The 11,530-nt window shown below is 44.6% G+C and overlaps 1 protein-coding gene across 7 annotated transcripts in view; it reads right to left on the bottom strand.

Moving 5' to 3' along the window:
• ASIP (agouti signaling protein) overlaps window positions 1–11,530 on the bottom strand; it is a 173,883-nt gene that overhangs the window by 75,062 nt on the left and 87,291 nt on the right. For 3 of the 7 annotated variants that reach the window (XM_081559814.1, XM_081559817.1, XM_081559816.1), the window contains 3 exons: window positions 3,020–3,092; window positions 1,655–1,734; window positions 249–336 (listed from right to left, as the gene is read on the bottom strand). The gene's annotated coding sequence lies outside the window, so the exon portion shown is untranslated. Of the gene's footprint in view, window positions 1–248; window positions 337–429; window positions 1,767–3,019; window positions 3,093–11,530 lie in introns of those variants that run through there. The other 4 variants (XR_014073876.1, XR_014073874.1, XR_014073875.1 and 1 more) reach the window with 2 other exon arrangements.

Here is an 11,530-nt window from a genome sequence, read left to right as displayed (position 1 = left end):
CAGTGGAATGTACCAGGAAAAAAAAATCATCTAGACACGGAGGGCTTGGTGAATTTTTTTACTATAGAAGAAACAAAAAAGTAGAAGAAAATGAGGAGGAGGAAGGAAGGGAAAGGAAAGAAAAAGAAGAGGAAGAAAAGGAGAAGAAATTGAGCTCATAGATATCCCATTAAGCACAGATATGGCTCTGTACCGAAGCACTCTGTTGACAAAGAGAAAGAAATTTCTTCTTCCCACACTGGGCTCACCTCTCACTCTACAGGGCCCTGTCCCAGGAATTGTCAGTAGCAGCTGTCTGTGGTCAGTAACAGATAATTCCAGATCAGAAGAAGGGTTCTGAAATCAAGATGTCTTTTTTTAGATTAATGGTTCTCCAAGTGGAATCAGGGGATCTATAGTGGGTCTGCAGAGATTCTTCCAACTGTTCTGTGGGCTGGGTCAAAATGCAAGGCACGGAAGTGTGCTGATTTTTTTTCCCCCCTTTTAAAACATATTTTCCGTTGTGGATTTCAATCAAAACTTAAAAGCATCAAAACAAACATGTTTAAAGGGACCTACAAATAATCACAGGGATTCAGCAAACACACCTGCAAAGTGTTTTTTTGTTTGTTTGTTTGCTGGCTTGTTCAATCTAGTAAATGGGTGAGACTTTTGTCTAGCTCAAGTTGTCTAAAGACTAAAAATTTTGAAACTCACCAGTCCAGATGAAAAGACGAACCTTGCAAAGCACATCTTTGTGAGGGGAAGAAAGTCAAGTCCTTTCTCCCCTGAGTTTCCTATTTCCCGGCATCACTTACTTCCTGGCCCTCTCTCTCTGTACTGCTTTCTAGCTCAATGCCCACAGCTCTGAAGCTGGAATCAGCCATTGCCAAGAACCTTTCTCTGCAGCTACGGCTGTCGTTACTCGGTTTTCTCTTCCAGGGAACAGAAGCTCAGGTATGGGGTGAAGATGTCAACTGCAGCTGCAGCTTGAGAAGATCTGCTTTTCCTCATCCCAACCCCACAGCAAGCGTTAACTCCAGGAGAGCCTGGACTGCTGGAGAGTTTTGTGTATTATCTCATGACCCAATTGTTACCCATATAGCACAACAAAGCCGTCAGGCCATCAAGGCTGCTCAGATGCCATGAGATAAAATTTAGTCCTTACACCTACATCTGCCTTTCCCTCTCTGATGAAGCTACGTGTACATTCAGCTGTCAGTTGAACAAATCTGCACCATCATAGTTTCTTAGAAGCATTTCAAAGCAGAGGGGCTGCCTATACAGTAAACAGTGTGGGAGTTTATAGGGTAAACTGTGGGAGCAGTAAATTATAATGGACTTGGAGGCGTGTAATTGGATTTTGCTGAAGTATCTGTAGCACCATTTACCTTTCAATAAATGTCATATGTACAAAGTGCTCTCAGATAACTCACATGCTACCCTTAATTACTCAGATGCTGTTAGCTCTCCTTTGGCACAGACCCACTCAAGAATAAAGGAAGCAATGTTCTTCTCATCTTGCTTGATAAGGTGAAAACAACTTGTTAGCTCTTTGAATGTGATTGAAAAAAAAAGAAAGAATGAGTATTAATTAAAAAAAAAAAGAAAAGAAAAAAAAGAAAGAAAGAGGAAAGAAATCAATCTCAATATCTGAATGGAATTTATCACATACCTCTTAGGGACCCCCTGGTTCTTAAATGTTTCAGCTAAAGATCTCCTCTTCCAACTTCTGCAGAAGCTCAATGACTCAGCCTGTCAGAGAACGGATAGTTTGTTGCCAGTTCCTGCAAGTTGGTTTAAATAGGTTGTCAAGATGCTGTAGCTGTGACCAAACCTCTGGCAGGGGAAGGCGGGGCAGCACATGCCACATAAGCACACTTGCGTGTTTCGCATGTTTCTGTGAGGATACCCAGTGGGAAGGGTATTTGCCACATAGGAGAAACTGGAGGTTGTCTATTGTATTACATGGTATCCTAGACTTAGAATCCGCCTCCTGCAGAACAGTCCACAAATTTGCTCATGTCTTGAGATCTACGTTTGATTCCTACATGGCTCATGTCTCTGGATTCCTTGGGTATCACAGAAAGGGATCAGGATATTAGAAGACCTGGTTTCAGCTCCTGACTGCCATTTATAAGCTCTAGGATTTTAAACTAATGTATCTGCCTTTTCTGAGCTTCAGTGTATTGGTTCTGTGGATAAATAATATCCTCAATGGGGACACTGGGGAATGAACTGAGACAATGGTATGCAAAGTGCCTGGTAGTGTTGCATGCATATGAACTGTGTGTGAATCTTGGGGAGCATGTGGTGGCAAAGGATGACTCAGCCTTGAAAGAGGAAGACCCCATAATTATAAGAGGGTCCCAGGGAAGGGGTTCAATGATTGTGAATACCCTGTCTTACTGCAACTTTTGGAAGATGTTTGTTCTTAAGGTGAAATGATGAAAAAGGCACTGAACTGGAAGTTAGGAAATTCGTGTTCTAGTCTTGATTCTGGTGACAAGAGAGCTAGATTAAGTTTGGGCGGGTCAATTCATCTCTTTGTGTTTGTTTCCTATATAATAGTGATATTCATACCCTCTCTTTCCTAAATGTAGTATTATTGTGATGCTTGAATAAGACAGGGTCTATATAAATATATATATATATATGTCTGCCTACAATGCGGGAGACTCTGGTTTGATCCCTGAGTCAGGGAGATTCCCTGGAAGAAGAAATGGTAACCACTCCAGTATTCTTGCCTGGAGAATCCCATGGACAGAAGAACCTGGCAGGCTACGGTCTAGGGGGTTGCAAAAGAGTCGGACGTGACTTAGTGACTAAACAACAACATTAAAATATAATTTATTTTGGTCAAAAACTTCCTGCCTTCCATCTTTCCCAACATCAGGGTCTCTTCCAATGACTTAAGCATATAGCGGAACAAGTCAGGCAGTCTGGGAGGCAGGAACAGGATCATCCTAGCAGCTTTGGGAAGCTTAAGACAAAAATCCTACCCTCAAATCCCTGATCATACAACCTTGTCAACACTTACCTTCAACAGTAGCCAAGAAGGAGAACCATCCCTCTATCAAACTTTTCATTTCCCTTCCTGTCCAAGAAAATACCTGCAGAAAAAAGTTAGGAAAACTCAGTTTATTTGTTCTGTCTTCCTGTTTGCTTTTTCTTCTATGACCCAGCACACTGCAGACCTGCCCTGGGTGAACAGATTATGGTAGAGGCTTGTGGCACAGGCACTCAACTGTGAAACACTGAGACTCTACCTCTTTCTTATAGTAAAGGGCTGCCTGGAATGTTCCTCCCATTTATGGGTCAGCCTGGGCCCTAAAGCAAAGGCAGCTGCCCCAGACTCTTCTGCATGGACATGGAAACTTGTGGACACAGACCTCTCCCCACAAATGCTGCCATTTACAGGGAGCCACTGAAGTGGTGGGTTGGGGGAGTAGGGAGGCAGCAGATGGACAGTGAGAATTAGGATTCACTCTTTCCTGGGGTACCTTGGCCTTGGTCTGCAGAGCAGAAGACACTGCAGGCCATCCCAGTTTCAGGCATACAGCACCTCCTCCCCAACTTGTCCTTAAACAATCCTGGCTCACGTAGCAGTAAGGACAGGAACCTGTTGGAACTAGCAGAGCTCTGACATTTCAAGCCCTAAAGCAGATCTAAATCCAGGCTCCCACATTATGACCATATAGCTTCTCCTTTTAAAAGGAATCATTGAGTATGAATTTCTTTTTAACGCTTATGGATCTATCTCAGGAGAACTTGGGGAAAATCTAAGATAAACTTTAAAATCTAAGAAAAATCTTAGAGACTCTGTATCTATTTAGATTCACAGGAAACAAGCAGATAAGACTGCTAGTTTCATATGTTTAAGGTGTGAGGTATGTTGGTTCCTTAGAGATAAGAGTAAATGGGGACAGTTTTCATTTGAGGGGCATCTGATCAGGAGGACTTGAAGAGACCAGGATGTTCCAGGGAGAGGATATAATCTCATTCTTCTGAACTTTATCGTTAGAACTTCTATCAATCTGGGCCTGAAGAAAGTCCAAATGGGCCAGGAGTCCAAGGACAGAAGGACCCGTAGGTGGCGGGGTAGGGGGCTATACTAGTGAGTGCAGGGTTGCTAGGAATGGGATAGGCGTACCCACCTTACTCCCAAAACCTGTCCCCTGGCTGGCCCTCCTTCCTCTAATTTTTCAGGCCCTGTGATCTTTTCTGCAAAGCAAATCATATGGTTTTGATTCTGGCTCCTGGCTTACTGAGAGTGTTTCATGTCTCTAGCAGCAGGAAGCCCTTCGGCTTTTATAAGCAGCTGCTCTGGCATCTAAGAGAGGAGGCCAGCTCTTTTGGACTCCCTCACCAGCTGGACTTGGCAGCCCAGTGAAAGGCAACACACAGTTTAGAGAAAAGGTAAAAAGAATGGCTGGAGGTGGGGAGGAGACACTCCTGGGATTCACACAAGTGGACTCCAAGCTCTCCCACTTGTGGAGGTCTGTCCAGAGAATTGACTTTTCCTCCTTAATGCTGCTCCCGATCCCCACCCCTGGATTTCCATTTGAGTGCTCCTGTGAGGTGAACCTTTCAGGGAGATGGGACAGCAGCACTTAGTGCTTCTGGAGGTAATTGAGGAGGGAAGTGCCTCAAAAGGGACCACACAAAGCATCTAATACCATGGATTGGTACTTCAGTCAGATGAATTTCAATGGGATTCAGTGGAAGAAAATTTTGTGATATGAGTGGTAGAAAAGGTGGAGGTTAAAAGTCAACCACTTCTCAGAAGGGACTGAAGCTACTCTGTTGTGAAAGGAATGAAGGGATACTGACAGGCTAAGGAAAGCCTTAATCATTTTGTTCTTTATATACTGCTTTATAATTTTCAGTCATTTGATCTTGTCTCTAGGCCTGTGCACTTACTGACATTTCTACTTGAATTTTTTTTCTGCAGATACCCATATTGCCTTCTTCTTTCCTCCAGATTTCAGTGTCTCCTCATCAGAGAGGGCTTACCTGACTAACTTCTCTTCACACCCTGTCACATCACTTTACTTCCTTTCTAAACCTCGTTATCTGAAATTATCTTGTTACTTGTTTTGGTTCAGTTTTTCGATGGTAATGTAAGCTCCATGGAAGTACCCCATCTATCTTGGTCACTCCTGTATCCTCAATGCCTAGAATAGTGCCTGCAGAACAGCAGGTATTCAATAAGTATGTGCTGATTTGCAGAATAAATGAGTGAAGTGGGTTGGGAGAGCTAGCCCCAGAAAGCTAGGTAAAATTGGGATGGGATGCATATGGTCAGAAAGAACAGAAATGATCAGGGGAGGAAATTGGGAGCAGTAACCAAAATCTCCTGAGAAGTGGAAATAGAAAGTGAAAACAAAGGAACCACATTTTGCCTTACAGCTTTCATCATATGCAACAAATGTTTGTTAAGTACTTTCTACGTGCCAAACATTATGTTAAGTGCTGCGGATACAAAGATGAATGAAGTTATAGGATGGGGAGAATGAATGAAGATGAGGGGGAGAGGAAGCAACCTCAGGAGTCACTCTTTCAAGTCATTCACTGAGTTCATCATCTTATAAAGAGACATAAAAAACAGATACATGAAACTGGGATGGGGGCTATCAGGAGTGTGAGTGAACTTCAATAAGGGAGACATATTAATGGAAACTACAGAGGAGATGACATTTGATTTGGGCCTTGAAGTTAAGTAAAGAATTTATCAAGCAGAGAGGAAGGAATAAAAGGTATTCCAGGCAAGGAAACAGCATGAGCAAAGGCATGGAGGCGTGAAAGTAACTTATGCTTGGAAAACAAGAAGCAGACCAAACAATTCCCTGTGACAAGAATATAGTGTATGTGGGGGAATGGCTAGATATGAGGCAGATGAAATGCAGTGGTGAAGGGCTAGCCTTCTTATGGGCCACATTAAAGAATGTGGACTTAAATCAGAACAACTTAGATTTTCTGAAATTCTTAGATCCTCATATGACCCCTGATGAATAGTGGTATGTTAACAAATTCTCTCCATCTATGACAAAAAAAGAATCAAAGGACTCTTGGCTCAATGCCCAGAGGTCTCATTGTACCTTACAGGTGTCACTTCAATACAGTCCAGCTGAGGATCTGGGAGAAATACTAGCCAAGGATGCTAGGCCCCCCACTCTCACCCAAGGTCAGAGTGAAATGCCAGGGTCCCACCATTGGTCTCACACATAGCTAGGCTCAGGTTACATCCTGTGAATGAACTACAAGGGCTCAAGGCAGAGGCAGCTGCCAGTAGACAGGCCAGGGTGAGACAAGCAGGGCATGCATCTAAGATGTAAAATTTAAGGGGTTCCAAAAATCTCAATAATCAAAATAAGGATATTTTAATTAGATATTAAAAAATAAAAATTTACACAAAGAAATCAGTAATCAAGATTGCTCTGTTATTCCATTATGCAGTTAGTTATTCAAGGGTTAGATGTGGCCTTAGGGTAATTCTTTCATAGGTTCTTCAAACTCCTTCCAGAGATCAGGAAATGGGAAGGCCTGAATGAGGCCAGTCCAGGGAACTAGAACCTGGGAGTGCCAGCTCCATCCTCCCTAGTTAATCTGGGACCTACGCAGAAGATGAGGGAGCCCAGATTTGCTGCTTACTTTCAGCCTAAAGCTCCTCTCAGTCTGAGGTCTGTCGTGGTCCATGCGCAGGTTGGAAAAGAATTTCCAGACATGAGACAGAATGAGAGGGAAGTAAAGTTTATTAGAGTGGGAGACGCTGTTAGAACAGCGGGCCAGCTCAAGGAAGAACTTTTATCTGCTCTTGCATTCCAAGACTCTCCTTGGTTTCATCTGCTCTTTTGTCCTTGGGTCACCACAAGGCTAGTACATGATCAGTGTGCATCTCTACCTTCCAAACGGCCTACTGCCTCTTCTGAGAGAGGCTCCATACTCCAGGAACAAAGAATGAAGTAAGCAGTGCTTTAGTGTTTGACAGGCTAACCTGCTTGAGGAATTAACTGTCTTATTTTCTGTGGTGTCAGCCAGTTCGGTTCTTTGTGGAAGAATGAACCATTCCTATCTTCTCCTACGCTTGCCACCCCCAACGAATGACTCAAGGTCTTTTGTGCTGGAGCTTCATTTGCCTTAGAAAAAATAAAATCAACAGGCTTTTGTTTTTGAAATCAGCCCAGGTCTCAGAGGGGATAAAGTTGTTTTTTTCTGACACAAAGGAAGGCTCTTTGGATTAGAGGAGAACTGAGGAGAGAGAATTTCCTGAGCCTGGCTCTGAAGCTAGGGAGCACCGTGGTCTCCTTGTATGGCCAGGTCCTACTCCCGCTCTCCCACAGACCCCTGGCACAGCAAGACTTTGAATGGGGATGACTGTGTGCTTAGAGGTGACCAGAGGCACTGCTATTTGGGAGTCTCATTCCCCACTTAGGCCTACAGAAAGGGTCCTAGAATAGACAATTGACATGGGCAAAGAACTCCAATGGTGGATGGCATTAACTGAGAGATGTCTCTGAAATACCTGTGAGCTCCTGAAAAGAGGACCAAGACTGGATTTTCCGCCCACTGGTAGATGGGAGCCAAGAATATTTTAGAGAACTAAAGAAATGTGGGAGAAGGCAATGGCACCCCACTCCAGTACTCTTGCCTGGAAAATCCCATGGACGGAGGAGCCTGGTAGGCTGCAGTCCATGGGGTCGCTAAGAGTCGAACACGACTGAGCGACTTCACTCTCACTTTTCACTCTCATGCACCGAAGAAGGAAATGGCAACCCACTCCAGTATTCTTGCCTGGAGAATCCCAGGGATGGCGGAGCCTGGTGGGCTGCCGTCTATGGGGTCGCACAGAGTCGGACACGACTGAAGTGACTTAGCAGAAGCAGCAAAGAAATGTGACATTTTCATGACCTGCACATCATGGAACAAAGTTATACCTGTTAGACTGTGTTTAACATCAGCCTTCACATTTTCCTGGTTTCCCGGCTCAAAGAAACCTCCAGCTTGATTTGTTTACCCCTGCCTCTCAGGAGTTGGAGAGGCTCTGTGAGTGTGTCTCACACCTGATCACCTATTCCAGTCCCCCCTCACGTCAGTTCAGTGGGAGCCTGAGTCAAAGTGGGAGGAAAAGGAACGGGGCCGAGTGGCACGCAGGGACCGCTCAGCGCGGCCTCCCTGCGCCGCTCTGTTAAGTCCTCCCACAGGTCTGCACTGCCCCCACGTGGCCACATCGGAGCTCCGGTCTGGGGAGAGGAATATCTGAGGTGCGTGTGTCTCAGCTGGAACTCTCTGGGAACCCAGTAGTGGGGAGACAAGGAGAGAACCCAAGACATCAGTCATCAAATTGGGCACTGGAATGTTTAAGGAATACCTTTTTTCAATGTCATTATGTAATTTTTAGCATAAACTTAAAATATATTCAGAGAAATCGATTCCGTTCACTACCTAAAAAGCAGGGACTTAGTGCAAGAGAATGCTAAGTACCTGAGGTTAGCTAAAATACTGCTTCAGTTTCTACCATTGAAGACTGTAAAAAAAAAAAAAAAAAGCTCAGGGACTTCCGTGGTGTTCCAGTGGTTAAGAATCGGACACAGATTTGATCCCTGGTCTGAAAAATCCCACATGCTGCAGAGTGATAAAGCCGCGCTGGAACTCTGAGCCCACGCACTGCAACTACTGAAGCCCACATGCCCTAGAGCCCTGCTCTGCAACAAGAGAAGCCACCGCAACTAGAGAAAGCCCATGTGCAGCAGTGGAGACCCCAAAATAAATATACATGCATACATATTTTTTTTAAAAGCTGAGACTACTTTTCCGATATTCAGTCATTCAAACAATTATTGGAGGCTTAGTTTATGTCATGACCTATACTAGAAATGGTGGATACAAAGACATTGTCTCTGCCTACAAAGAGCTCACAGTCCAGCTGCTGCTGCTGCTGCTGCTAAGTCGCTTCAGTCGTGTCCTACTCCATGCGACCCCATAGATGGTAGCCCACTGGGCTCCTTCGTCCCTGGGATTCTCCAGGCAAGAATACTGGAGTGGGTTGCCATTTTCTTCTCCAATGCATGAAAGTGAAAAGTGAAAGGGAATTCGCTCAGTCGTGTCCAACTCCTAGTGACCCCATGGACTGCAGCCTACCAGGCTCCTCTGTCCATGGGATTTTCCAGGCAAGAGTACTGGAGTGGGTCGCCAGTGCCTTCTCCTACAGTCCAGAAGAAGAGATAAATATAACATAATTATAGAAATAATAAATAACAATAATAAATGAGGTTTATGTATTGACAGAGGTATACATAAGGTATGCCAGCACCTAATGGACCAAGGGTTGGGGCTAGTCAGGGAAGGCTTCTCAGAAGAAGTGAGATCTGAGTTGAACCTTACATGATGACTAGGATTTAGCTATGTGGGGTTGGGGCACTGACAACAGAAGGGGAACACAGTGCAAACAGAAAAGCCAGTGATAGCAAATATGTGGAGGGAAATGCACAGGCAGGAAGGGCCAAAAGGTCAAGAGAAACAGTCAGAGAGAGCCTTATAAATATCAGATTAAGGAACCTGGACCATATCCTGCAGTGTTGCTGAAAGGTTTTAGGCAGGAGAGACATATGGTCAGATTTGGAAATGGCAACCCACTCCGGCGTTCTTGCCTGGAGAATCCCAGGGACGGGGGAGCCTGGTGGGCTGCCGTCTATGGGGCTGCACAGAGTTGGACACGACTGAAGCGACGTAGCAGCAAAAGCAGCAGCAGAGGGGTGGAGGGTAGATTGATGTCGCACATTTGGAAACAAAGAGACCAGAGAAAACAATCTAGGTTAAAGCAGAATAATACAGGGGAAAGACGAATGAGCACTTGGAGCAGTAAGTTTGGGGAAGAAGCAACAGACCCAAGGGCTTTGGATGCAAGGGGATGAGTGATGGCAAAAGAGAAATCAAGGAAGGCTCTCCAGTGTCTAGTTCAGGTGACTGTGTGGCTGATGGTATCACCAATTATTAATAGATGCTAAATTCCAGAGGAAGAGCAAGGAAGGGGGGTGAGTTCTGTTTACTCTACCATATCTGTGGAATACACTGAAATAGAGATATCTAGGAATCTATTAGAAATAAAACTAAAATTCTGGCTGTACTTAGTTGCTTAGTCATGTCTGACTCTTTGAGACCCCATGGACTGTAGCCCATAGCCCACCAGGCTTCTCTGTCCGTGGGGATTTTCCAGGCAAGAATACTGGAGTGGGTTGCCATTCCCTCCTCCAGGGATCGAACCCAGGTCTCCCGCACTGTAGGCAGATTCTTTACCATCTGAGCCACCAGGGAAGCCCAAAGTTCTGGGGAGAGCTATAAGCTAGACATGCAGATTTGGGTGTCACTGGTGTATAGCTTATAAATAAAACCAGGGAAACAGATGAGATCATTCAGGGAGAATTGGAGTAGAGAAAAGGACAGAAATCCAAGGACTAAACTCCGGAATGGGCTAGGAAAGCTTTGGTAATATTGTCTCATACATTTTCCTGTGACTTTTGGAGTTTACCAACTGTTTTTATATCTATTATCTTCCTAAATTCTCATCTGAGGGGTTCTGTAAACTGACTGATAAAGTCAGGTGTGATTGTGCTGATAACAAGACTGCAACAGATCCAACCTTCAGATGGGCAGTTGGTGGGAGCCATCAGCTCCCCATGTATAGCCTTCACAGAGGCTATTCCCAGCTTTTGACTCAAAGCCCTATGTTAACGTGACCCAGTATGATCCTTCAGAGGACTTCCCTCTTGGCAGTGGTTAAGAATCCGCCTGCCAATGCAAGGGACATGGGTTCAATCCCTGGTTGTGCACCGGAACCACTGGAGCCTGTGTACCCCAGAGCCCGTGCTCTGCAACAAGTGAAGCTTCCTCAATAAGAAGCCTGAGCACCATAACACAAAGAGTAGTCCCTGCTCCCTGGAACTAGAGAAAGCCTGAGCAAAAGCAATGAAGACCCAGTGCAGCCAAAAACAGATAAAATTTAAAAAATAAAATAAAGGAGAAATTTCAAAAAGAAACTCTTGCCTAGACTTCTGGTTAAGAGCATTGTGACCTGAGTTAGAAGGGCTGTGGAGAAGCAATGGCAGAGCTGACAGGAGCCTGCCTGCCTCTGTATGTCCTGAAGGCAAGAGTCTGTTAGTCCCACCTGAGGTAGAGCTGCAGGCAAGGAGGAAAGGCATCCTTTCCAGAGACAGAAACAAGGCAGCAACAGCATTTTCTTCTCCCTGAATGCCTGGGTCAGCAGGAGGCACTAAGGCTGGCCTGGCCACAGAAGGAGGTCTATAGAGCAAAGGCAGATGGATAGTGGAAATGCCATGAACTGATATAGTAGAATCACTTCTTTTTTTTTTTTTTAGTAGAATCACTTCTAAGGTGATTTTTTTCTTCTCTTTGACTTAGGATCTGGCTTTTGATTATTGATTTTTATTTACTTTTGCAATGGTCTTCTCTCATTTTCAAGTGGTAAAACTGCTCCAAAGTAGCTTCCCCTTGCAAAGGTCATTTACATTAAGTGATGTGCTCCAGCTAGGTC

Source organism: Giraffa tippelskirchi, chromosome 13 (genome assembly GCF_054371585.1).
Source record: "Giraffa tippelskirchi isolate mGirTip1 chromosome 13, T2T-mGirTip1v1.2.pri, whole genome shotgun sequence".
Taxonomy (NCBI): Eukaryota; Metazoa; Chordata; class Mammalia; order Artiodactyla; family Giraffidae; genus Giraffa; species Giraffa tippelskirchi.
This window is presented reverse-complemented; position numbering and strand designations above follow the sequence as displayed.